At 34.1% G+C, this 25,443-nt stretch overlaps 1 long non-coding RNA gene across 1 annotated transcript; it reads right to left on the bottom strand.

Moving 5' to 3' along the window:
- Positions 1–2,945: 2,945 nt before the first annotated feature.
- Positions 2,946–14,239, bottom strand: LOC308633698. The gene is made up of 3 exons (XR_014018848.1): positions 14,140–14,239; positions 4,265–4,384; positions 2,946–3,278 (listed from the first exon to the last, which is right to left on the bottom strand). It is a non-coding gene; the product is annotated as an uncharacterized lncRNA (long non-coding RNA).
- Positions 14,240–25,443: the final 11,204 nt, after the last annotated feature.

The raw sequence follows: 25,443 nt of genomic DNA, 5'->3' as shown, positions 1-25,443 counted from the left end.
TGGGTTCCTGGAGCTGTAAGATCTGAAGAGAGACAGGGTTAGTTTATAGTATCTTATAATTACTGGGTTGCAGAGGGGTCTGGGAGACCATGACAAATGCTTCTATCACAAAATCTAATAAGTGTAACAAACATTATATTGTAAGTTATAAAATAGAACGAAAAAGGTCTATAAAATCACAATATATAATGAAATAAAAAATGTGGTGGCATAAATGCTCCTATAGTGTGTCTTTTTTCTTTTTACAGTCATCATTTTACATGTATCTGGTTACACTTTTCTACTGAGTAGCCAAGACTAAAGAGGTGGTCCTATATTGGGATGTTTTTCCTACACTTGAGGTCAGTCTAGTCTCCTCAGTGATGAACGTCATGGAATTCATGAGTAACTGCATGGTTTCTTCAGTCCAAGAGTCAGAATGGGCCTTTAGACCATGTGGATTCTCCAGGAAATATTGAGACTAATCCCCCCTTCAGTAACCCTCCTTTTACCTGAATATGCATGTGGCTCCTAGTCTCTTGGACCTTTCTCATCTCCCTAATTGGGAGCTTGTATAACTCTCCAGAGTTGTAGATCCCTTAGGGAGTACTGCAACTATACAAGGTGAAATGTTAAAGTCGTAATTCAAACTAGGGATATCTGGGCATTATTTAATATCCCTAGGTCCTTTCTATAACTGTCGGAAATTTTCCATAATTACAAAGATAATTTACATAAATAATATTCCCCAAATAAAACTTGATTAAACAAGAAATAATTAATGGACAGGTTATAGCATTATTTACCCAATAGAATGTTTTACTATTGCATCGATCCATTACTAAAGTAAATAGTGGGAGGTATGTAACCTAATAACATCATTAAATGCATGACATGGTTAACATTAAGAAATACAAACTTTTTATGTAGTAACAAATTACATATGTAATGCAAATATAAGTAAAAATGCTCTATACAACAGGCATGGTGGTCCATGTCTGTGACCCTTGAGAAACTACAGAAGGAGTTTTTCAAGTTCAAAGCCAGGCTTCATAACTTACTGAGGCCCTAACCAACTTAGCAGACCATCTCTCTAAATAAAAATGATGAAAAAAATCTGGGGATATAGTTTACTGATTAAATGCCCCTAAGTTCAAATCTAAAAATTAAAAATTTAAAACTTCATATAAACCTAAGACATTTCTGATGCAGTACTCTATATTTATATTTCCTTATTTCTACAATATCAGCTCAAGATGTTAAGAAAATTTTCAGCAAATATCAAAAGCAATTGCCCATTTTCTACATTTAAATGATTCTTTCCCTCCTAGGTCCCAAATACTTAAAGGGATGGGCTATAAATAAGAAACTTACAATTGTTATATTTGTCAAGGTATTTTGTAATTATTTTGCTGTTATCTAAGGTATATACTTTGGACAAATGCTACTCCACATTTGCTACAGGTATGAGGTCAGAAATTGAAAAATGTCTGAAACTGAATACAGTCTTGGACACATTCTTTGGGTTTCTATATGCTATAAATCCTCCAGTGTTTTAAAAATGTTTGATCAATGGCCAAAAGCTTTGCAAAAATTTTTCCACATTTCCTCTCACTCATATGAATTCTGAGGTCCTGAGTAGGATGTGAACAACTGTTGGAGACTCTGACACCTATTTTACACTTGTATAATTTCTGTGCTATCATATCTCTGGTTTTAAATAGTGTTGAACTACTGTGAAATAAGGGTTGATTCATCCTTAAAGACACTGATGCAATGTTTTCACTTGTAAAAGTTCTCTCCAGAATAAAATCTATAATGTTTAGTAATATGTGATCTTCAATTTTAAAAGCTTTGCCATTCTTCACATTTATAGGACTTCTCTCTAGTATGGGTTCTCTGGTGTCGAGTAAGTGTTGATTTTTTATTAAAATCTTTGTCACATTCTCTACATTTGTAGGGCTTCTCTCCAGTGTGGATTCTCTGGTGTTGAGTAAGTGATGATTTGTGATGAAAACTCTTGCCGCATTCTTTACAGTTGTAGGGCTTCTCTCCAGTGTGGATCCTCTGGTGCTCAGTAAGTGATATTTTATGATGAAAACTTTTGCCACATATGTTACAGTTGTAGGGCTTCTCTCCAGTGTGAAGTCGCTGGTGCTGAATAAGTGATGAATTTTGATTAAAACTCTTGCCACACTCTCTACATTTGTAGGGCTTCTCTCCAGTATGAATCCTGTTGTGGTGATCAAGATGTGACTTACTTTTAAAAGCTTTGTCACATCCTTTACAGTTGTAGGGCTTCTCTCCAGTATGAATCCTGTTGTGGTGATCAAGATGTGACTTACATTTAAAAGCTTTGTCACATCCTTTACAGTTGTAGGGCTTTTCTCCAGTATGAATCCTGTTGTGGCAATCAAGATGTGTGTTTGTAGTAGTAAAACTTTTGCCACACACTTTACAGTTGTAGGGCTTCTCTCCAGTGTGGATTCTCTGGTGCCGAGTAAGTGATATTTTATGATGAAAACTTTTGCCACATATGTTACAGTTGTAAGGCTTCTCTCCAGTGTGAAGTCGCTGGTGCTGTGTAAGTGATGATTTTTGATTAAAACTCTTGCCACACTCTCTATATTTGTAGAGCTTCTCTCCAGTATGAATCCTGTTGTGGCGATCAAGATGTGACTTACTTTTAAAAGCTTTGTCACATCCTTTACAGTTGTAGGGCTTCTCTCCAGTGTGGAATCGCTGGTGCTGAGTAAGTGATGATTTTTGATTAAAACTCTTGCCACATTCTCTACATTTGTAGGGCTTCTCTCCAGTATGAATCCTGTTGTGGCAATGAAGATGTGACTTACTTTTAAAAGCTTTGCCACATCCTTTACAATTGTAGGGCTTTTCTCCAGTATGAATCCTGTTGTGGCCCTTAAGATGTGACTTTCTTCTAAAAGCTTTGCAACATACATTACAGGTGTAGGGTTTCTCTCCAGTGTGGATTCGCTGGTGCTCAGTAAATGATGATTTATGATTAAAACTCTTGCCACACACTTTACATTTGTAGATCTTCTTTCCAGTATGAATTCTCTGGTGATTTTTAAGGCTTGGATTTTGACTAAAAGCTTCACAAACTTGTTTACATATGTGGGACATCTCTAGAGGGTATGCACACTGGTGACAAATAAGATTGGATCTTTTATTAGTTTTGTCACATTCTTTGCATTTGCATGGCGTATCTCCTGTATGAACACTGTGATGTTGAGTAAAGTTCTTGAGTATGTTGCATTCTTCACATTGGTAGGTCTTCTCTGCAGAATACATTTTTTGATGTTGAGTAAGAGTTGAAAATTTTTTTAAGGCTTTGCAACGCTTTTTACATTTACAGGTCTTTTCTTCAGTAAAAATGCTCTGATGCTTAACAAATTGTAACCGAATTTCACTAAAAAGTTTTTCTGCATTCTTTAAATTTGGTTTGTCACTGTCATCATATCTACTGTGTTTAGAATTTGTTGAGCAAGCCAATGCTTTGATATATTCTTTAAACTTATAGGGCTCCCTTTCTCTATAAATTCTCTTGTATTGAGCAAACCCTGCACTGTGATTAAGAGCCCTTTCACATGCCTTACACTTGCAAGTTTTGTCTTGACTATGAATATTTGGATGAGTAATAGTTTTTGATCACTGAAGGAAGACTTTCCCACATTTTCCATCATGGTAAATTTCCTTTAGAAAATGACTAGGTGTTTCTCTATATTCATAATTTTTATCACCAATGTAAATATACTGCTAATTACTCAGGGTACATACATGGCTAATGGTGTTACTTATAGCACTTTCCAGAAATCTATCATAATTGTCATTGAGCAATAGTGGGGAAATAGAAACCTTTGTACAATTCTTAACATTGTCCATTTTTGCACAAGGAGAAATTACTGTTTTGTTGCAGAAAAATGGACGTTTTGTAAAGAAATTCTCAAAAGTATAACTTTTAGAAATGTGTCTTTCATTTTCAAATATCTTTTCTGTGCAAATATTTGACTGGAAGTTTAACTCAGTGCTACATTTATAATTGGCTAAGATAAAAACTTATGCATGGACCAGATTTCTTTTCAAATTTTCCACATTTCCTTTTGGAAAATGGCTGTGGATATATTCTTAAAGACATACACAGCTCCTCAAAAGTAAGTGGAATAGATTGAATTTTTTTCAAATATTGTTGGTGTCTTGTGACCATAAATAGGGACTACTAATTGGTTTTGTCCATTATAATACAATTTTTGAACTTTACTCTCACCTATATTTTCCCATTGTTTTCTTAGTGGTAAATAATCTAGGGCCAACTTTCCATATCTTCCCTCTCCCTCTTTTATTCTTTGCTCTGGTGAAATTTCTTGAGGACGATGAGAAGTCATGGCTGAAATAAATAAAAATAACAATCATGTTTACTTGCTGTACTGGGCCGATTATATTTTGCAAACATAGGAATTTACAGCAATAAAGGAACATTAGAAGGGGAGTGGATTATTAAATCCAAGTCCATCGTTACTGCAGAAATATATAAATCAAATAAAAATGTACACAGAAAATTACTTTGAAAACTTTCCAAATCATCTTAGTGTTCATAGTATCAAAGATGAGTACCTTACTATGGAGAGTTATATTGTAGAAGACGACAAATTGTGTTATAAGCCTTTCCTCCTTCACAATATATTTCTTCTGTTTCATTAAAAAAAATAAGAAACATGAATATTTGGGGATTGTTCAAAAAGGGGTTCCTGCTTACCAACAGAAAAAAATGGCAAAATCAACTGTAAGAAAAGTAAAAGTTATGAATTACTCAGGGGAATATTAAATTATCATTTAAAAGAAGTTTACTGAACTAAACCAACACACAAAAAACAGAATAACATTTAGTAAAGAATTGTTAATAAGCAGAAAATGTGTGTTTAAAGACTTTGTTTAGAAAATGTCTGAAAGAGTCAGGGGTGGTTTTACATAGCAACATAGGAGGTTGAGCCAGAGGATCAAAATTTCAAGGCAGTCAAAGTAAAAAAAAAAAAAATTCAAAGTGGTACAGTGCCCTTAAGTTATCTTTCCAGTACTAATAAAAACATCTCATAAAATAGGAAAAATAAAACATCCAAGCAGCTCAATTATCTCCAAGTTGTAAAGACTCAAAGCAGGTTTTTAATCCAAGTTTTAAAACTCAGAATATTGAGAGCATCCAAGAGAAAAAGATGGATCACCTAGAAATAGGTAACTATATAATTGTGAAATCCTTCGTCAAAACTTCACAATAGGGCTATTTTCAAGGCATGAAAGAATAAAATTATCAATGAAGACACTATATTCAGAACAGCTATCTTTCAAAACAAAAGGAAAATAAAGACTTTAAAGATATAAAAATGAACAGACTATTCATCAACATTAGATCTGTTCTCCACAAAGTACTAAAGGTAATCCTTCATACTAAAATGTAAGTGTGCACAGCAACACAAGTCATATGAAATTCTAAACATTTCTTGGCACAAACAATTCTATTTTATTGTAATGATGGGTCTCAAAATACATAATTTTGCAATAGAATATGAAAGACAAAAGCATAAAAACAAAACTGTTAATAGGCATATATACCTGCAACAATAATCTAATTTTGAAAGGACACATGAATATATTCAATTTTTTAATAAAGTGAAGTCAAGTTGATACTCATACAAAGTATGAGTAGGAGATTCTTCATTTTTAGATTTTTTTTTGTTGTTGGCAAATACAAGATTATAAAATCTGATCAAAACAAACCTTGGCTATCTGAATTAATCTAACAATTACAACTGAAGGTAGTCCACAGGATACTCTAAGTCTAAGGACACACATATACTGAAAGAAAAAGAATATAAGAATGACACATACAAAAGTGACTGAACAAAACCTGGGTTGTCTAAATGATAGTACACAAAACATATTTTAAGACACTTACAGGGCATAGAAGACATTTTAAATTAAAAAAAAAAACCTTTGAAAAGAGGCAAAAATTGAGGGAAGGAACCTTTTCCTAGGATTAAGAGTAAATACATTGGCAATGTACATCCTACTTCCCAAACACACAAAGAAAACATTGAGAGTTGAATGAAAACAAAGAATCATTGTCATCCTAGGAGACATCAATCCCCACTTACTGAAAAGGGAAATACAGTGAAGAAAAATGGTAATTGCAAAGCATAAGACGTTGAAAATATTTTGAATCTATTGTAGACTAATAGAATCCCTGTTCTTAATCGCAAGTGGGATATTATGTTGGATAGACCAATTTTATGTATTAATACAAAGGTAAATAAATATTTAAGTGATTGTTATTTTGTAACCAACATGGAATAAAAATTTGAAGTGAAAAGTGATAAGGATGTTCAAAAATCCCTAAATATGTGTCAGTTGATTGAACACTCTTGGCCATGCTGTTGTTCAAGAATTGAACGATAAAATTAAAAGATGCTTATACTACTTAAAGCTAACAACAGGCTCCAGGTAATATTTTTCAAACTCCCGTTGTTATTTATTTATTTATTTTGCAGAGAAATCTATTTTTTAAATTGTATGAATATCCCACAAAATACAAATATAATTAGAATATTTCCCTGCTAAAAAATATACTAAAAGTTACAGCATTCAATTGTAAATGCAGGCATGGTGTTAGGTACATGGAGTTCTGAGCGAGTGTGGAAATCACATCAATAGCAAATTAAAAACATTGCACACAGGGGTTGTTATCCTGTTATACAACAGAGCCATCATGGGGGATGCAAACCAAATATTCTTTGAAAAGAATGGATGAGACAATTTGGAATATAAAAACTATAGAACTTTGAAGTCAAAGATTTATTCTAATTATATATTTTACAAAATGTATGTACACTAGGTTAACTGAAATATGTCACAGAAAGAATATCGCAGAATTCTATGAATATGACATCTCTAAACTAAAAAAGAAGCTTTCTGAACAAAAGAGAATGGTTTTGTGATGGGGAGACAGAAATGAGCCCTTTTTTCTTAGGAATTGATATTTTTTTGAGATGTAAAGTTTTTAGAGTTACATTGCATAACAATTTGAATTAATGTTACTGAACTGTATATTTAAAATTTTGGATACAGTAACTTTTATTTTGTGGTTTTGATTACAATAAAAATTAAAAGATAAAGAGATTTGCAACATTTCTCAAGGTACATTTTAAATAATGTGGTCTTCATCCTATAAATAAAAAAAACTCATAAATATACAAATGATGGGCATGCATGTAATCTCAGCTACTAGGAAGTCTGAGGCAGGAGAATTGCAATTTCAAGACATCCTCATTAATGTAATGAGAATCTCTCTCCAACTATGAATGAAATGGAGCTTGGGGTGTAATTCAGCATTAGAGTATCATTACGATCAATCCCAATTACACTTACATATAGACAACTTCAATTTCTATGTACATGGGCAGAATGAAAACCCAATCAAGACAAAATACAAAAGTCATAGACAAAAGGGGCTTAATATTTATACAAGCAAAAGCACATATAACATGACTGGCAATATCAACCAGGGTCATGCATATCGTAATTTGTGAAGCAATTAACTGATATGAGGAAACCCAGTCTGTCACACGGAACCTACTGGACACAATGACAAAACAAAGAAAAAAATTAACCATCCAAATTGTAAATATCCACAGATGTATTATTTTACAAATCGTCTTATTCAACTACAACTTCAACACCATCTCTCAAAAGAGCAGTCTTTGCTAGCTTGACATTCATTTCATGGTAGATAATTTCACAGAAAATCCATTACACATATTCAGAAAGAACTCTGATAAGGAAATTTTAGTGAAAAAAATGTACAAATAAGATCAGAGAAACTGACTTATGATAGTAATGTATTACAATGGGTTGACCTAGAGGTCTCCAGAAATGTGCAAAAATTTCCTTTAAATAATGGAAGAGAGGCTGGAGTTGTAGACTAGTTGTAGAGCACTTGCCTACAAGAATACTTGCCGCATTCTTTACAGTTGTAGGGCTTCTCTCCAGTGTGGATCCTCTGGTGCTGAGTAAGTAATATTTTTTGATTAAAACTTTTGCCACACTCTTTACATTTGTAGGGCTTTTCTCCAGTGTGGACTCGCTGGTGCTGAGTAAGTGATGATTTTTTACTGAAATTCTTGCCACACACTTTACATTCGTAGGGCTTCTCTCTAGTATGAATACTTTTGTGCCAATTACACTGTGAGATGCTATTAAAAGCTTTGCCACATTCTTTACAGTTGTAGGGCTTGTCTCCAGTGTGGATTCGCTGGTGCTAAGTAAGTGATTTTTTTTTTTTTTTATTAAAACTCTTGCCACACACTTTACATTTGTAGGGCTTCTATCCAGGATGAATCCTTTGGTGATGATTAAGCTGGGAGTTGCTACTAAAAGCTATGCTACACTATTTACATTTGTAGGGCTTCTCTCCAGTGTGGATTCGCTGGTGCTGAGTAAGTGACAATTTGTGACTCAAACTCTTACCACACACTTTACATTTGTAGGGCTTCTCTCCAGTATGAATTCTCTGGTGATTTTTAAGGCTTGGTTTTTGACTAAAAGCTTTGCAAAATTGTTTACATATGTGGGGGATCTCTGCAGGGTGTGTCTACTGGTGACAAATAAGATTGGAGCTTTTATTAGAAGTTTTGTTACATTCTTTGCATTTGCATGTCATATCTCTTGTATGAACACAGTGATGTTGAGTAAAGCTCTTGAGTGCATTGCATTTTTCACATTGGTAGGTCTTCTCTGCAGAATAAATTTTTGGTGTTGAGTAAGTGTTGAAAATTTTTTAAGGCTTTTCCACACTTCTTACATTTACAGGTCTTTTCTTCAGTATAAATTCTCTGATGCTTAACAAGTTGTAACCTTTCACTAAAAGTTTTTCCGCATTCTTTAAATTTATAGGGTTTATCAGTGTCATAGTATCTACTGTGTTTAGAACATGCTGAGCAAGCCGATGCTTTGATACAGTCTTTAAATGTATAGGTCTCTCTTTCTCTATAAATTCTCTTGTATTGAGCAAGCACTGTACTGTGATTAAGAGCCCTTTCACATACCTTTCACTTGCAAGTTTTGTCTTGACTATGAATATTTAGATGAGTGATAGTTTTTGAGCACTTAGGCAAACTTTCCAATATTTTTTTTATCTTGGTAAATTTCCTTTAGAAAATGACTAGGGGTTTCTGTATATTCATATTATTTTTAGCACCACTGTAACTATACTGGTAATTACTCAGGGTAGAGACATGGCTAATGGTGTTACTTATAGCATTATTTATATAGTGCACTTTCCAGAAATCTATATCAGAATTATTATTGAGCAATAGTGGGGAATTAGAAAACTTTCTACAATTCCTAATATTGTCTATTTGGGAACAAGGAGAAATTACAATTTTGTTGCAGAAAAATTGACATTTTGTAAAGAAACTCTCAAATTATCACTTTTAAAAATAACTTCTCTGTGAAAATGTTTGAATAGAAGTTTAACTTGGTGCTACATTTATAATTGGCAGAGTTAAAAACTGATGCATGGGACAGATTTCAAATTTTCCACATTTCTTTTCACTTCAAAAATGGTTGTGGATATATTCTTAGAAACACACAGCTCCTGAGAAGTAAGTGAAATAAATTGAACTTTTTTCAGATATTAATTGTTTCTGGAGTCCTTTGACCATAAAATTCTTATCATAAATAGTGACTACTACTTGGTTTTGACCATTATAATGTGATTTTTGAACTTTACTCTCACATATATTTTCCCATTGTTTTCTTAGTGGTAAATGGTGAAGGTCATACTTTCCATATCTTCCCTCTCTCTCTTGTATTCCCTGCTCTGGTAAAATTTCTCCAGGATGATGAGAAGTCATGGCTGAAATAAAAATAATAATAATGTATAATCACTGTACTGGGCTGAGTATATTTTGCAAACATAAGAAATTACAGCAATAAAGAAACATAAGAAGGGGAGTAGGTTATTATATCTAAGCCCATTGGTAATGCAGAAACATATAAATCAAATAAAAATGTACACAGAAAATTACTTTGAGAAATTTCCAAATCATCTTAGTGTTCACAGTTTCCAAGATGAGTACATTACTATGGAGAGTAATATAGTAGAGGAAAATACACAAAGCCTTTCCTCCTTCACAATATATTTTAAAAATCTACCAACTTTCTTTGGTTTCATTAAAAAATAAAAATATGAAACAAGTGAATATTTGGGTACTGTTCAAAAAGGGGTTCCTGCTTACCAACAGAAAAAAAAAAACATGGCTAAATCTACTGTAAGAAAACTAACTTATGAATTACTCAAAAGGAATAGTAAATTAAAATTTAAAATAGGTTCACCAAACTAAACCAACACACAAAAAATGGAATAAAATCTAGTCAATAATTGTTAATAGTAATAAGCACAATATGTATGTTTAAAGACTTTCTTTAGAAAATGTCTGAAAGAGTCACGGGCGGTTGTACATATCAACATAGGAGGTTGAGCCAGAAGGACCAAAATTTCAAGGCCAGACAAAATAAAAAATGCAAAGTGGTAGTTCTCTTTCCAGTACTAATAAATGCATCTCAGAAAATAGAAAAAATAAAACATTCAAAACAGCTCAATGTTGTGAAGACTCAAAGCAGGTTTTAATCCAAGTTTTATTACAGAGAATATTCAGAGCATCCAAGAGAAAAAAAAAATGGTCACCTAGAAATGTGTAACTACATAATTGTAAAATCCTTACTCAAAACTTCACAGCACAGCATAGAATTCAGGGGTATTTTCAAGGGATGGAAGAACAAAAGTATCAACCAAAACATTATATTCACAGCTACTATCTTTCAAAAGAGAAGGAAAATAAAGACTTTAAAGATATAAATGCACACACCATTCATCAATACTAGATCTGTTCTCCAAAAAATATGAAATGTATCCTTCATAGTAAAATGTAAGTGTGCACAGCACACAAATCATATGAAATTCTAAAAATTTCTTGGCACAAACAATTATATTTTATTGTAATGATGGGTCACAAAACAAGTAATTTTACAATTGAATTTGAAAGACAAAAGCATAAAACAAAACTGTTAATAGACATATATACCTGAAACCATAATATAGTTTTGAAAAGCCACAAATATATTAATTTTTAATAAAGTGAAGTAAAGTTGATACTCATACAAAGTATAAGTAGGAGATTCTTCATTTTTAATTTTTTTTTTGCTGGCAAATTAAAGATTACAAAATTCTGATCAAAACAAACCTTGGCTATATGAATTAACTGTAAAAATAACAACTGTAGATAGTCCACAGGATACTCTAACTCTAAGGACACACACATACTGAAAGCAAAGGGATACAAGAGTGACACATACAAAAGTGACCGAGCAAAACCTGTGCTTTCTAAATTATAGTACACAAAACATAGTTTAAGATAGTTATAGGACATAGAAATCATTTTAAATTTTAAAAAGCCTTTGAAAAGAGGCAAAATAGAGAAATGGAACCTTTCCCTAGGTTCTGAATTAAGAGTAAATACATTAGCAATGAATATTGTACTTCCCAAACACACAAAGAAACCATTGAGCGAGTTGAATGAAAACAGAATCACTTTCATCCTAGGAGACATCAATCCCCACTTACTGAAAAGGAAAATACAGTGAAGCAAAATGGAAATTGCAAAGTAAAAGACTTTGAAAATATTTTGAAACTATTGTAGACTTATAGAATCCCTATTCTTAATCACAAGTTGGATATTATGCTGGATAGACCAATTTTATGTATTACAACAAAGGTTAATAAATATTTAAGTGTTAGTTATTTTGTAACCAACATGGAATAAAAATTTGAAGTAAAAAGTGATAGGAATGTTCAAAAACCCCTAAATATGTGTTAGTTGACTGAACACTCTTGGGCATGCTGTTGTTCAAGAATTGAAAGATAAAATAAAAGATGTTTATACTACTTAAAGTTAACTAGAGATTCCAGGTAATAAGCATCAAACGCCCATTGTTAAAAATCATTTTTTTTTTGCAGAGAAATCTATCCTTTAAATTGTATGAATATCCCCCAAAATACAAATAAGACTATTTCCCTGCTTGAAAATATACTAAAATTTACAGCATTCAATTGTAAATGCAGACATAGAGTTAGGTAGATGGACTTTTTAGTGAGTGTGGCAATAACCTTCACATTAATAACAAATTAAAAAACCTTGCACACCAGTGTTTTTACATTGTTATTCAACAGAGGCATCATGGGGGATGCAAACCAAATATTCCTTGAAAAGAACAATGAGCCAATTTGGAATATAGAATTTATAAAATTTTGAAGTCAAAAAATTTATTCTAATTATATATTTTTAAAAATATATGTACACTAGATTAACTCAAATGTCACAGAAAGAATTCTGCAGAATTCTACAAATATGACATCTTTAAACTAAAGAAGCAGCTTTCTGAACAAAGGAGAATGGTTTTGTGATTGGGAGAAGGAAATGAGCTCTTGCTTCCTAGGCATTTTTTTTTTTTTTTGTGATCTAAACTTTTAGAGATGTATTGCATAACAATTTGAATTAAAATTACTGAACTGTATATTTAAATTTTAGGAGACAGTAATTTTTATTTTGTAGTTTTGATTATAATGAAAATTACAAACAATACATAAAAAAGAATTGCAACACTTCTCAAAGCTACATTTAAAATAATGTGGTCTTTATTGTATAAATAAGAACAAACTCATCCATATACAAATAATGAGTATGCCTGTAATCTCAGCTACTAGGAAGTCTGAGGCAGAAGAATTGCAATTTCAAGACATCCTCAATAACTTAGTGATAGCCTCTCTCCAACTATGAATAAAAAGGAGCTCGGGGTGTAGTTCAGCATTAGAGTATCACTGTCATCAATCCCCATTACATTTACATATAAAAAACTTCAATTTCTATGTACATGGGCAGAATGCAAAGCTAATCAAGATAAAATATAAAAGTCATAGACAAAAGAGGCTTAATATTTATACAAGCAAAATCACATATAACATTATTGGCAATACAAACAAGAGTCATGCACATCGTAATTTGTGAAGCAATTAACTGATATGAGGAAACCCAATCTGTAACACGGAACCCACTGTACACAATGAAAAAATAAAAAAAAAACAAAACAAATTAACCAAACAAATAGTAAATATTCACAGATGCATTATTTTACAAATCCTCTTATTCAACTACAACTTACACCATCTCTCCAAAGAGCAGTCTTTGTCCATCTTGACTTTTATACTACGGCAGATGATTTCACAAAAAATCCATTACACATAACAGAAAGAACTCTGATAAAGAAAATTTAGTGAAAATAAAGTAAGTTTAGAGAAACTGACTTACGATATTGAAGTATTACAATGGGTTGACCTAGAGGTCTCCAGAAATGTACAAAAATTACCTGCAATAATGGAAGAGGGGCTGGGGTTGTAAACTAGTGGTAGAGGGCTTGCCTACCACGTATGAGGCCCTGGGTTAGATCCTCTCACCACATATGAATAAATGGGAAATTCATTAAAACCTAAAAAATATCTTTAAAAATTATGGAAGAGCTGTCAGATAACATTGACACTCACAAGGCATGGGGAGTGTTTTGTTGTTAATTTGCATGTATGGAGACATTACTGGAGGAAAAGCAGGAGACTAGATTATTTTAAAGCACACAACACAGTACAGGTTCTTCTATGATAACAAGAGAAAGAAATTAAAGGTTCTCAAAAATCTTTTCTGCTGCATAACTTCTCAATCAACATTTTTGAATTTAGGCTTCCTCCTTCACCTCAACTCTGTCCTGTGCTATATGTGGGCCACAGTATTTGACATCAGTGCATTCCTCTAAGTCAACCATAAATTCCTAATTATCATTAGGAACAACATGCCAACACAGGAAAGCATTAAGGACAAAAAGAAACTTAATATTTTCTTGTCAGCACCAAGAAATACCCCATCTTTTCTATTGAAAACATGAATCTGAATCCCTTTCTTATAGTGAAGTTCCCAGAAAATATACTTCAAGGGAAGAAAATTAAATAATGATAATTAGGAATTTATGATGAAAATTTATGCTCACCCACAAAGACCAGGTTGCTGTAGGTCTTCAAAATCACTTCTCTATATAAATTCTGCTGAGCAAGATGCAGGCATTCCCGTTCCTCCTCAGAGAAATCAATGGCAACATCCCTGAATGTCAATGGCTTCTGAAATAAAAATTGGTAGATAAACAGCACAGGGATGAAACCATTATTTAGTGTTTAATTTTGATTAAGAGTTAGTAGAACTGACTGTCACATGGGAGAATTACTTTAATTATGTAGTAAGACACGTATTTTCCTCTGAATTAGATAATGGAAAGTAAGTTCTAAAACAGTATATATATTCCATATCAGAGTGAAGTGAAGGATATATACCAAATCCAAGAACTGAATAAAAGCTCAACTCCTAACTTTTCTGCCACTGGTGAATGAAGTTTGGGGGACATTCCAGATGCAAATCAGATTGTCAAAGATATACTCATAAGGTGATTGTGCCCAAGGGAGACAAAAAGTGGTAAAAAAGCTATTGAAAACAGTCAGGTAGTTATTCTCTCTGTTTGTATCCATGAGATATGTTGAGCTCCCCAATACAATTAGTTTCAAGTATCATCCATGACACATTCCCATTGTGTAAAATATTCATAAAATATTAATGAATGGAGACATGTGAAGTGACACTTCCACTTCATGAAAATGTAGACTTAAAATATTAAGTTCTATAAGCAGTTCAATGAGTGAATAAATTTGGTACAATAGAGGCCCAGGCAGCAGCATATATTTGTTCAAAAGACTGAGACAAAGAAATGGTTAATAAAAGAAAAAACACCTGTTAATATAATTGTAATGAAAAAAAATGGCAATGATAAGTTACTTAAAATTCATACAACCAAGGAAATATAACTAAGGAAAATGATGGCTTTGAGAAATACATAATAACATTCTTAGTCATAAAAGAGGCACAGGGCTGTAATCACCTCTGTGTGCAAAAAAAAGATGAGATCAGTAAGACACACCAGAAGTGTCCACAAGGGTTTTCCACGTGTGGATTGATCTTAATTACTTAAACATAGCTGCTTCATTGGAAGAATTACCTTGACATCAGAACATAATCACATCATCTAAAGAAATAAACAATTAAAATCTACAATAGCAAAATGTTCAAATACTTGAGCCAATTGAAATTGTATGGTATCAAGATTTTATGAAAGGAACAACAACCAGACTAATCAGGTTAGTAGATGATTATAGTCACTGTTCACAAAATGCAAAAAATAAAAATCCTGACATGTTAGAATAAATATATTTTCCAAACTGTGGAGCACCATCACTGTAACACTGTGGCCTTCTGTGGCTCATTCCTAAGCAGATATTCAGGTAATTCTGGGGAGCTAAGAAAATAATTCTCTAACGTCCACAGATCTCAGATCCATTTGCAAAGAAAGAAAATGCTTAGCCTTCCAGAGTCACAATTCTCACCAGTTAACAGACACATAGCTGGAGTCAGTTTAAAGTTCTCACCTGCAATGTCCTTTAAAATTTATTTTTCTAAAAGAAAATGTGTGAATTTGCAGGAAATCAAATGGGGGTTTTGGCTCAGTGGCAGAGTACTTGCCCAGCATGTGTGAGGCACCAGGTCTGATCCTCAGCAGCACATATAAATAAAGAATAAAGGTACATCAACATCTCAAAAATATTTTTGAAAAAGAACATATTTTTTACACTGGTTGGCACAAACGTCACTAGTTCATGTCTCAAAATTGCAGTCTTTCACCTAATATGGATGCCACTTATAAGTCCCAGAATGTCATCTACACTCCTGATCAACTTCCTGTAAGTTGGGGAGCCCTACAACTACCAAACATACAAAGGAGCATTCAATATTATGATATTAGTCATATACAACTCTCATAAATGAATTAAACACAACCATGATAAAATACTAACAACCTGTTGCACAAATATAAAAAAAAAAATTCTTCTAAAGGCTATATGGAGAAGGTAGGCATACAGAGTGGTCAACAATTCTGTAGAATAAGTTTACAGGACTGAAATATTTGATTCTGAGATTTACTATGAACTTACAGTAACCCAAAAGGTGAGATATGTGGCAAGGAGTATACAAACAGATGAGTAGAAGAGAACTGAAAACCTAGAAATAAACTAAAAAAAAAACACGCAAGAGAAGTCAGGACTTCACTGGAGATGATACAATCATTTTAAAGAATTATGAACACCTTGGCATCTGTATGCAAAGAAATGAATTAGACATAGAACTTACAACTAAGATATCACCTCACTCCAGTCACAATGGCAACTGTTATGAAGACAAACAACAACACTGTTGGTGAGGATGTGGGGAAACATGCACACTCATACATTGCTGGTGGGAATGCAAATTGGTGTAGTCAATATGGAAAGCAGTAAGATTCCTTGGAGAGTTGGGAATGGAACAATCATTTGACCCAGATATCCCTCTTCTAGGACTTTACCTAAAGGACCTAAAAACAGCACACTACAGGGGCCACAGCCACATCAATATTTATAGCAGCACAGTTCAAAATAGCTAAATTGTAGTACCAACCTAGATGCCCTTCAATGGATGCATCAATAAAAAAATGTGGTACATATACACAATGAAATATTACTCAGCAATAAAAAATAAAATCTTGATATTTGCAGGTAAATGGATGGAGTTAGAGAAGATAATGCTAAACAAAGTTAGTCAATCCCAAAAAGACAAATGCTAAAACTTTTCTCTGATATAAAGAGGGCAATTCATAGTGGGGATGGAAATGCGCATGGGAGAAATAGATGAAGTTTAGATAGGGCAGAGGGTGGGAGGGGAACAGAGGAAATAAGGAAGTAGGAAAGACTGGGGAATGAGACAGACATCATTATCCTTAGTACATGTATTAAAACAAATTATATGACTCTACTTTGTGTACAACCAGAGACATGAAAAAAATGTGCTCTTTTAGTATAATATTAGCTGAATTGCATTCTGTGTGCTATATCAAATTAGAATAAATAAAATTTAAAAAAAACTATTTCTTTTAATCACTATAAAAAAATTGAAGAAAATTAAAACTGGGTACTTGCACAAGCAAGGCAACTTCTGTACCACTGAGCCACATCCCTAGCACAAATGTACCTAACTAATATTGGTTATTTTTTTGAAAGACTTTCTAATGTCCCTCCTTCTCATATCCATTGTTTTATACAATTTATTATTATTAAAATGATCTTTTCTCCTATCTTAAGTAACACTATACTATTATTATTATTTTCTTGACACAAGCTAAGAACTCCAAGTGGTCAACCACAACCTTATCCTGTTTTACACCTATTTTTTTTTTTTTTTTGTAGATTTGCCTGTGTGTCAAACACAAACCTCATTTCCCTGCTGATCAGTGTCATGAATCTCAGCAGGCATTCAGTCCCAGGGGCTTTCTAGTCTCCTTGCTTTTGCATTAGCCCAGAGTGGATCTCCCTCATCCCCACTAGGACATCAGCCCTGCATTTGTACCTACCACACCTAGATACAAGATAGAGCTGGGAAGACAAAACAGAGATACAACCTAAGGACAGTAAGCTGTGTGAGAAAAGAGTAACGTTGCCCATCTATAGGAGCAAACCAAACCCTGGCACACAAGTGGCACATACAGATACCTGCATGCTATTTTCTCATTGCCCTTAAGAATATCACACATATGTGCTTATGAAAAAATTCAATTTCCACAATCATTGTAACTTTTTGAACCAGGAATTGAACCCAGCACTTTTCCATTGAGGCACAACCCCAGCTTTTTAAAATATTTTACTTGGAGACAGGATCTTGTCAAGTTGCTTAGGACACCACTCAACTGCTGAGGCTGGCTTTGAACTCACAATCCTCCTGCCTCACTGGAATCGCAGGTGTGAGTCATCAAACCCAGTTATCATCTTTCAGTCTGATCATTGTATTACCCACTCCACTCTTTCAAAATCCAGTGCCAACAGATTTGCCACCATTTTTTAATCCAAGTTCCTGAAATCATGTGAAACTGATTATATGTGCCCACATTTACCTTTCTGTTACACAATATTAGCCATCATTTTAGAAGAAAAAACTGACCTGTAGTTAAAGCACAGTATTCCAAAAATGGACATAACACATATCTATGAGATACTTTAACAATAGCTAATTACACTCTATTTTCACCTGTTGATGAAACTGATTTCAAAATAGATTATATCTAAGATCACAAATGACTTCCTAACAAATATGAACATGGAGACTTTATGATTTGTATATTATCAGGCCATTGTAGCCTGAAATAAGAAATCAACAGCAAGAAAAATGAAAAATACTACAAAAAAGTCAGTCTTATTAAAAACACAAAGCAAACTATTCCCCAAATTAGTACAAGGGAAGAATAAAGATCAGAAATAAAATTAAGAAAATGGATAATGAAAGAATAATACAAATGACAGAAGAAACAGTTTGTTCTTTGAAATGAATAAAGTGAAAAAAAGCCCTTAGACCAGCAAATCAAAAAGAAGCTTGAATTCTTAAAATCAGAGGGAAAAGAGGAGCTCTTACCAAAGAAACCAATGTAATTCAGAGGATTATCAGGGACTATTGTCAAATATTCCAGGGACTACTGGAATATTGAAGTACATTGGAAAATCTAGAAGAAACGATTAAATGCATAAGTGTATATAATCTACCAAAATTGAAGCAGATAGATTGACAAATCCAAAATTTAAAAAAAAAAGTGGGACTAGGATTATAGCTCAGTGGTACAGCACTTGCCTAGCATATGTGAGGCCTTGGGTTCAATCCTCAGCAACACATTTAAAAAATGTATTTTAAAAATAATAAATGTCTTTCACCTATAGCTCCCTGTTCACCTCAGATTATTTCTTTTGCTGAGAAAAAAAAAATTAGTTAGAGTTATTTAGTATAAGGGTAAAGGTTAGGGGTAAGTTTAGCATTAGTGTTAGGTTTAGTGTTAGGGTTGGGTTTAGGGTTAGTGTTAGTGTTAGGTTTAGTTTAATAAGAAATAGGTTGAGATTTAGTGTTAGGGTTAAGGTTAGGGTTCGTTTAAGAGTTAGGGTTATTAAGTTTAGTTTTAAAATTAGTATTAGGTTTAGGGTTTGGGTTTGTGTTAGGTTTAGGGTTAGGTTAAGGGTTTGTGTTAGGGTTAAGTTTAGGGTTAGGGTTAGAGTTAGGGTTATGTACAGGATTAGGGTTTAGAGTTTGTGTAAAGGTTAGTGTTAGGGTTAGGGTTCGGGTTTGGCTTAGGTTTAGCTTTAGGTTTGGGGGTTGTGTTAGGATTAGGTTTAGGGTTAGAGTTAGGGTTATGAGTAGGATTACGTTTAGATTTAGGGTTAGGTATAGTGCTAGATTCTGGGTTAGGTTTATGTTTAGGGTTAGGGTTAGGATTAGTGTTAGTGTTAATGATATGTTTAGGTTTAATGTTACAGGTAAGTAAGAGTTAGGCTTAGGTTTATTTTACATTTAGGTTGTGGTTTGGGATAGGGTTTGTTTTAGGGTTAGAGTTAGGGTTAAGGTTTCTGTTATGGTTAGGTTTAGTGTTAGTGTTAGGGTTAATTGTAGGTTTTGTGTTAGAAGCAGTGTTAGGTTTAGGGTTATGGTTAGGATAAGTGATAGATTTACTGTTAGGTTTAGGGTTAGTGTTAGGATGAGTTATGCATAGGGTTAGATTTAGGGTTAGGTTTAGGGTGAGTTTTAGATTTAGGGTTAGGGTTAGGGTTTGTGTTGTGGATAGTTTTAGGGTTAGCTTTAGGCTTATGGTTAGGATTAGGCTTAGAGTTACATTTAGGGTTAGTGTTTAGGTTAGTGTTAGGGTTAGGTTTAGTTTTATTGTTATGGCAAGGGTTCGATTTTGGGTTAGGTTTAGGGTTAGTGTTAGGGTTAGGTTTATTGTTAGTGTTAGGGTTAGTGTTAGGGATAGGATTGGAATAAGGTTTTGGTTATTGTTAGGCTTAGGGTTATTGTTAGGTTTAAGGATCAGATTCAGGTAAGTGTTAGGTTCAGTTTCAGGGTTAGGGTTATGGTTAGGGTTATGCTTAGTGTTCAGGTTAGCATTAGAGTTAGAGTTAGGGTTAGTGTTAGGATTAGCATTAGGGTTAGTATTAGGGTTAGTGTTTAGATTAGGGTTAGTGTTAGGATTAGAGGTAGTGTTAGTGTTAGGGTCAGGGATAGGGTTAGGGTTGGTGTTTTGGTTAGGGTTATGGTTATGGTTAGGTTTAGTTTTAAGGTTTGTGTTAGGTTTTGGTTTAGAGTTAGGATAAGTGTTTGCATTAGGGTAAGGTTTACAGTTTTAGAAAGGGTTAGTTTATTTTTAGGGTTAGGGTTAAGGTTAAGATTAGTGTTAAGGTTAGGTTTTGGTTTATGTTTAGGGTTAGACTTAGTGTTAGAGTTACTGTTAGGGTTTATATTAGTGTTTGAGTTAGTGTTAGGATTAAGGTAACATTTAGGATTAGGGTTTGTGTTAGGCGTTTGGATAGGGTTAGAGTTTCAGTTCTGGTTAGGATTAGGGTTAGGGTTAGGGTTAGGTTAAGGTTAGGGGAGGTTTAGGGTTAGGGTTTGTTTTAGGGTTAAATTTAGGGTAGGAGTTAAGGTTAGGGTTAGAGTTAGTGTAAGGATTAGGGTTAGGGTTAGGGTAAAAGTCAGTTTTAGGGTTACAGTTAAGGTTAGGTTAAGATTAGGGTTAGGGTTAGGGTTAGTGCTAGGGTTAGGGTTTTTGTTAGATTTAGAGTTAGGTTTAGGTGATGGTTAGAGTTAGGGTTAGAGTTATTTTTAGGGTTAGGTTTAGGGTTTGAGATATGTGTAGATTTAGTGTTAGAGTTGGGTAAGGGTTAGCGTTATTTTTAGTGTTAGGGTTAGAGATAGGGTTACATTTAGGATTAGTGTTAAGGTTACGTTTTGGGTACGGGTTAGTGTTAGGTTTAGTGTTAGAGTTTGTGTTAGGATTATGGTTGTTGTTAGGTTTAGGACTACACATAGGATAAGGGTTAGGTTTAGAGTAAGTTTTAGGTTTAGGTTTAGTGTTAATGTTAGGATTAGGGTTGGGGTTAGTGTTAGATTTAGGGTTAGGTTAGCAATAGGGTTAGGGATAGTTTTAGGGTTAGTGTTAGTGTTATGGTTAGGGTTAGCATTCAAATGAGGGTTAGGTTTTGGGTTAGTGTAGGGTAAGTGTTAGGATTAGGGTTAGAATTAGGGTGAGAGTAAATGTAAAGGTTAGGTTTAGGGTTAGGTTTAGGGTGAGTTTTAGAGTTAAGTATAGGTTTAGGGTTACTTTTAGGTGTAGTGGTAGTGTTGGGGTTAGTTTTTTTGTTAGGTTTAAGCTAAGGGTTAGAATTTGTGTTAGAGTTTAGAGTTAGGATTAGGTTTAGGGTTAGGTTTATTATTAGGGTTATGGTTAGGGTTAGTGTAAGTGTTATGGTTAGGGTTAGTGTTAGGGTAAGTGTTAGGGTAGGGTTAGATCTATGGTTAGAATTAGTGTTAGGGTTAGAGTTAGGGATAGAGATAGTGTAAGGTTTAGGCTTAGGGTGAGGATTAGGTTAGAGTTAAGGATAGGGTTAGGATTTCTGTTAGTGTTAGGGTTAAGGTTATTGTTATAGTTTGTGGTAGGTTTAGGGTTAGGGTTAGGGTTAGTGTTAGTGTTAGTGATTGGTTTAGGGTTAGGGTTCAGGTTAGGGTATGTGTTAGGGTTATGGTTAGGGACATGATTTGTGATAGGGATAGGTTTAGGGTTATGGTTAGATTACGGTTTTAGTTAGGGCTAGGTTTAGGTTTAGGGTTAGTGTTAGGGTTAAGGGTAGGGGTAGGGTTAGGGTTAGGGTGTTAGTGTTAGTGTTAGGGTTAGGGTTATTTTAGGGTTAGTGTTAAAGTAAGGGTTAGTGTTAGTTTGAGGGTTAGGGTTATCGTTAGGGTTAGTGATAGGGTTGGGGTTAGGTTTAGGGTTAGTATTATGCAAGGGTTAAGTTTATTGTCAGGGTACTGGTTAGGGTTTGGTTAAGGGTTAGATTTAGAATTAGAGTGAAGATCAGAGTTAGGGATCTGCTTCAGATTAGGATTATTTTAAGAGTTAGGATTAGGATTAGGGTTAGGGTGTTAGTTTTATGGTTAGTGTTAGAGTTAGGGGTATGTTTTGTTTTACGTTGAGGGTTAGGGTTACGGTTTGGGTTAGATTTAGATTTAGGGTTATGGTTGGATTAGTATTAGAGTTAATATTAAGGTTAGGGTTAGGGTTAGTGTTAGGGTTAAGAATATGGTTTGGATAAAAGTTAGGGTTAGGGTTAGTGTTAGGGTAAGGATTAGGGTTAGGGTTAAGAATATGGTTAGGGTTAGGGTTAGGGTTAATTACACTGTTAGGGTTAGAGATAGAATTAGATTTAGTGTTAGGGTTAGGGTTAGGGTTAGGTTTATGGTTTGTGTATGTGTTAGGGTTACAGATAAGATTATGGTTATACTTAGTGTTAGAATTAGGGTTAGGTTTAGTGTTAGGATTATGATTAGGTTTACAGTTACAGTTAATGTTAGTGTTAGGGTTAGGGGTAGAATTAGGGTTAGTGTTAGGGTTAGGGTTATGGTTAGGGTTAGGTTTAGTGTTATGTTTGTGGTTATTTTTAGGGTTAGGGTTAGTGTTAGTTTGAAGCTTATGTTTAGGGTTAGAATTAGTAATAGGATTAGGTTTGGGTTTAGGTTTAATATTAGGGTTAGGATTAGGGTTAGTGTTACCATTAGCGTTAGTGTTAGAATTAAGGTTTGGGTTAGTGTTAGTGTTAGTGTTAAGGTTAGGGTTAGACTTTGGGTTTGTGTTAAAGTTAGGGTTACGGTATGCATTAGTGTTAGTGTTAGGGTTAGGTTTAGGGTGAGGTTTAGGGTTGGGTGTAGGGTTACGGATAGGGTTAGGTTTAGGTTTAATTATAGTGCTAGGTTTAGGTATAGGTTTAGAGTAAGTGTTAGGGTTAGCATTACTGTTAGGGTAAGGGTTAGGTTTAGGGTTATTTTTAGGGTTAGTATGAAAGTGTTAGGGTTAGGGTTAGTTTTAGAGTTAGGGTTAGGGTTAGAGTTAGGTTTAATGTTAGGAATAGGGTTAGGGCTTGTATTAGGGTTAAGTTTACGGGTAGGATTTTATTAGGTTAGGGTTAGTGTTAGGGTTAGGATTACAAATATGATTAGGGTTATATTTAGGGTTAAAATTAGGGTTAGGTTTAGTGTTAGGATTAAAGTAAGGGTTAGAGTTAGAGTTATTGTTAGAGTTAGGGGTAGGGGTAGGGTTAGGGTTAGGGTTAGTGTTAGTGTTAGGGTTAGTGTTAGTGTTATTTGTTAGGGTTAGGGTTAGTGTTATGGTTAGTGTTAGTGTTAGGGTTAAACTTAGGGTTAGTGTTAGGGTTAGGGTTAGACTTAGGGTTCATTTTAGGGTTAGGGTTAGGTTTAGGATTAGGGTCAGTTTTATGGTTAGGGTTAGAATTAGGTTTAGGGTTGGGTTAAGAGTTAGTGTTAGTGTCAGGGTTACCTTTAGTGTTAGTGTTAGGGTAGGGTTATGGTTAGTGTTAGAGTTAGGTTTAGGGTTACTGTTAGGTTTTCTGCTGGGGTTAAGGTTAGAGTTAGGGTTAAGGTTATGGTTAGGATTATGATTAGGGTTAGAGAGAGGGTTAGTGTTAGGGTTATGGTTAGTGTTTCTTTTATTGATTGGTTACTGTTAGGGTTAGTGTTCTGGTTGTTTTTACGGTTAGAATTAGAGTTATGTTTGGGTTAGGGTTATGGTTAGTGTTAGGGTTAGGGTTAGAAATAGGGTTAGAGTTAGTGTTATGGTTAGGTTAGGGTTAATGCTTGTGTTAGTGTTAGGGTTAGGTTTGGACTTAGGGTTTGTATTAGGTTTAGGGTTAGATTTAGGGTTAGGGTTACAGTTAGGATTAGAGTTAGGGTTAGGGTTACGGTTAGGGTTAGAGTTATGGTTAGAGTTAGGCTGAGTATTAGGGTTAGGGTTAGAGTGAGGCTTAGGTTTAGGGTTATGGTTAAGTTTAGATTTAGTGTTAGGTTTAGGGTTAGGTTTAGAGTTAGGATTAGTGTTCCTTTTAGAGTTAGTGTTTGTTTTAGTGTTAGGGTTAGGGTGAGACTTAGAATTTTTGTTAGCTTCAGGTTTAGAGTTAGGGTTACAGTTAAAGTTAGGATTAGGGTTAGGGTTTGGGTTAGGGTTAGGGTTAGGGTTATTATTAGGGTTAGTGTTAGGGTGTGTGTTAGGGTTAGGGGTTTTGTGAGAATTGGGTTATGTGAGGATTAGGGGTAGGGTTACGGTTCATGTTAGTGTTTGGGTTTTCACTAGGGCTAGTGATAGTGTTAGTTTCAGGGTTAGTGTTAGGGTTGGGTTAGGGTTATTGTTAGGGTTAGGATTAGAATTTGTGTTAGGGTTAGTTTTAGGGTTAGGGGTAAGTTTAGCATTAGTGTTAGGTTTAGTGTTAGGGTTGGGTTTAGGGTTAGTGTTAGTGTTAAGTTAGTTTAATAAGAAATAGGTTGAGATTCAGTGTTAGGTTTAGGGTTAGGGTTAGTGTTATAATTAGGGTTATAGTTAGGGATAGGGTTAGCATTAGGGTTACGTTAAGGGTTAGTGTTAAGTTTAGCGTTATGGTTAGGGTTTGGTTTACTTTTAGGGTTAATGTTAGTTTTACGTGTTAGGTTTAAGGTTATGGTTAGGTTTAGTATTATGTTTAGGGTTATTTTTATGGTTAGATTTAGGGTTAGGGTTAGTGTTTGGGTTAGGGTAAGGTTTAGAGTTTGGGTAAGGGTTACATTTAGGTTTAGTCTTAGGTTTAGTTTTAGGATTAGTATTAGTGTTAGTGTCAGGGTTAGGGTTTGGGTTGAGGTTAGGGTTAGTGTTAGGGTTAGGTTTACAATAACGAGTAGGGTTAGGTTTATGGTTAGTTTGTGTGTTAGTGTTAGGTTTTATGTTATGGTTAGGGTAAGCGTTAGGTTTAGTGTTAGGTTTCGGAGTAGGTTTAGATTTATATTTAGGGTTAGGTTTAGGGTTAGTATTAGGTTTAGGTTTAGGGTTAAGGTTAGGGTTAGTGATAGGGTTATGGTTGGTTTAGGGTTAGTGTTTCTTTTAGGGTTAGGGTTAGGGTTAGTGTTTAGCATTATGGTTATTGTTAGAGTTAGGTTTAGTGTTAGGGTTACTGTTAGGTTAAGGGTAAGGATTATGGTTAGGGTTAGGGTTAGCTTTATTTTTAGGGTTATGGATAGGTTTAGGGTTAGTGTTAGGGATAGTTTTTTTAAAACATCAGAAATTTATTGGTTCCTCAAAACATTACATTGTTCTTGACCTATC

Source organism: Spermophilus citellus, assembly GCF_964194105.1.
Source record: "Spermophilus citellus genome assembly, chromosome: 14".
Taxonomy (NCBI): domain Eukaryota; kingdom Metazoa; phylum Chordata; class Mammalia; order Rodentia; family Sciuridae; genus Spermophilus; species Spermophilus citellus.
Note: the sequence above shows the minus strand (reverse complement) of the source record. Positions and strands in the feature narration are given on the sequence as shown.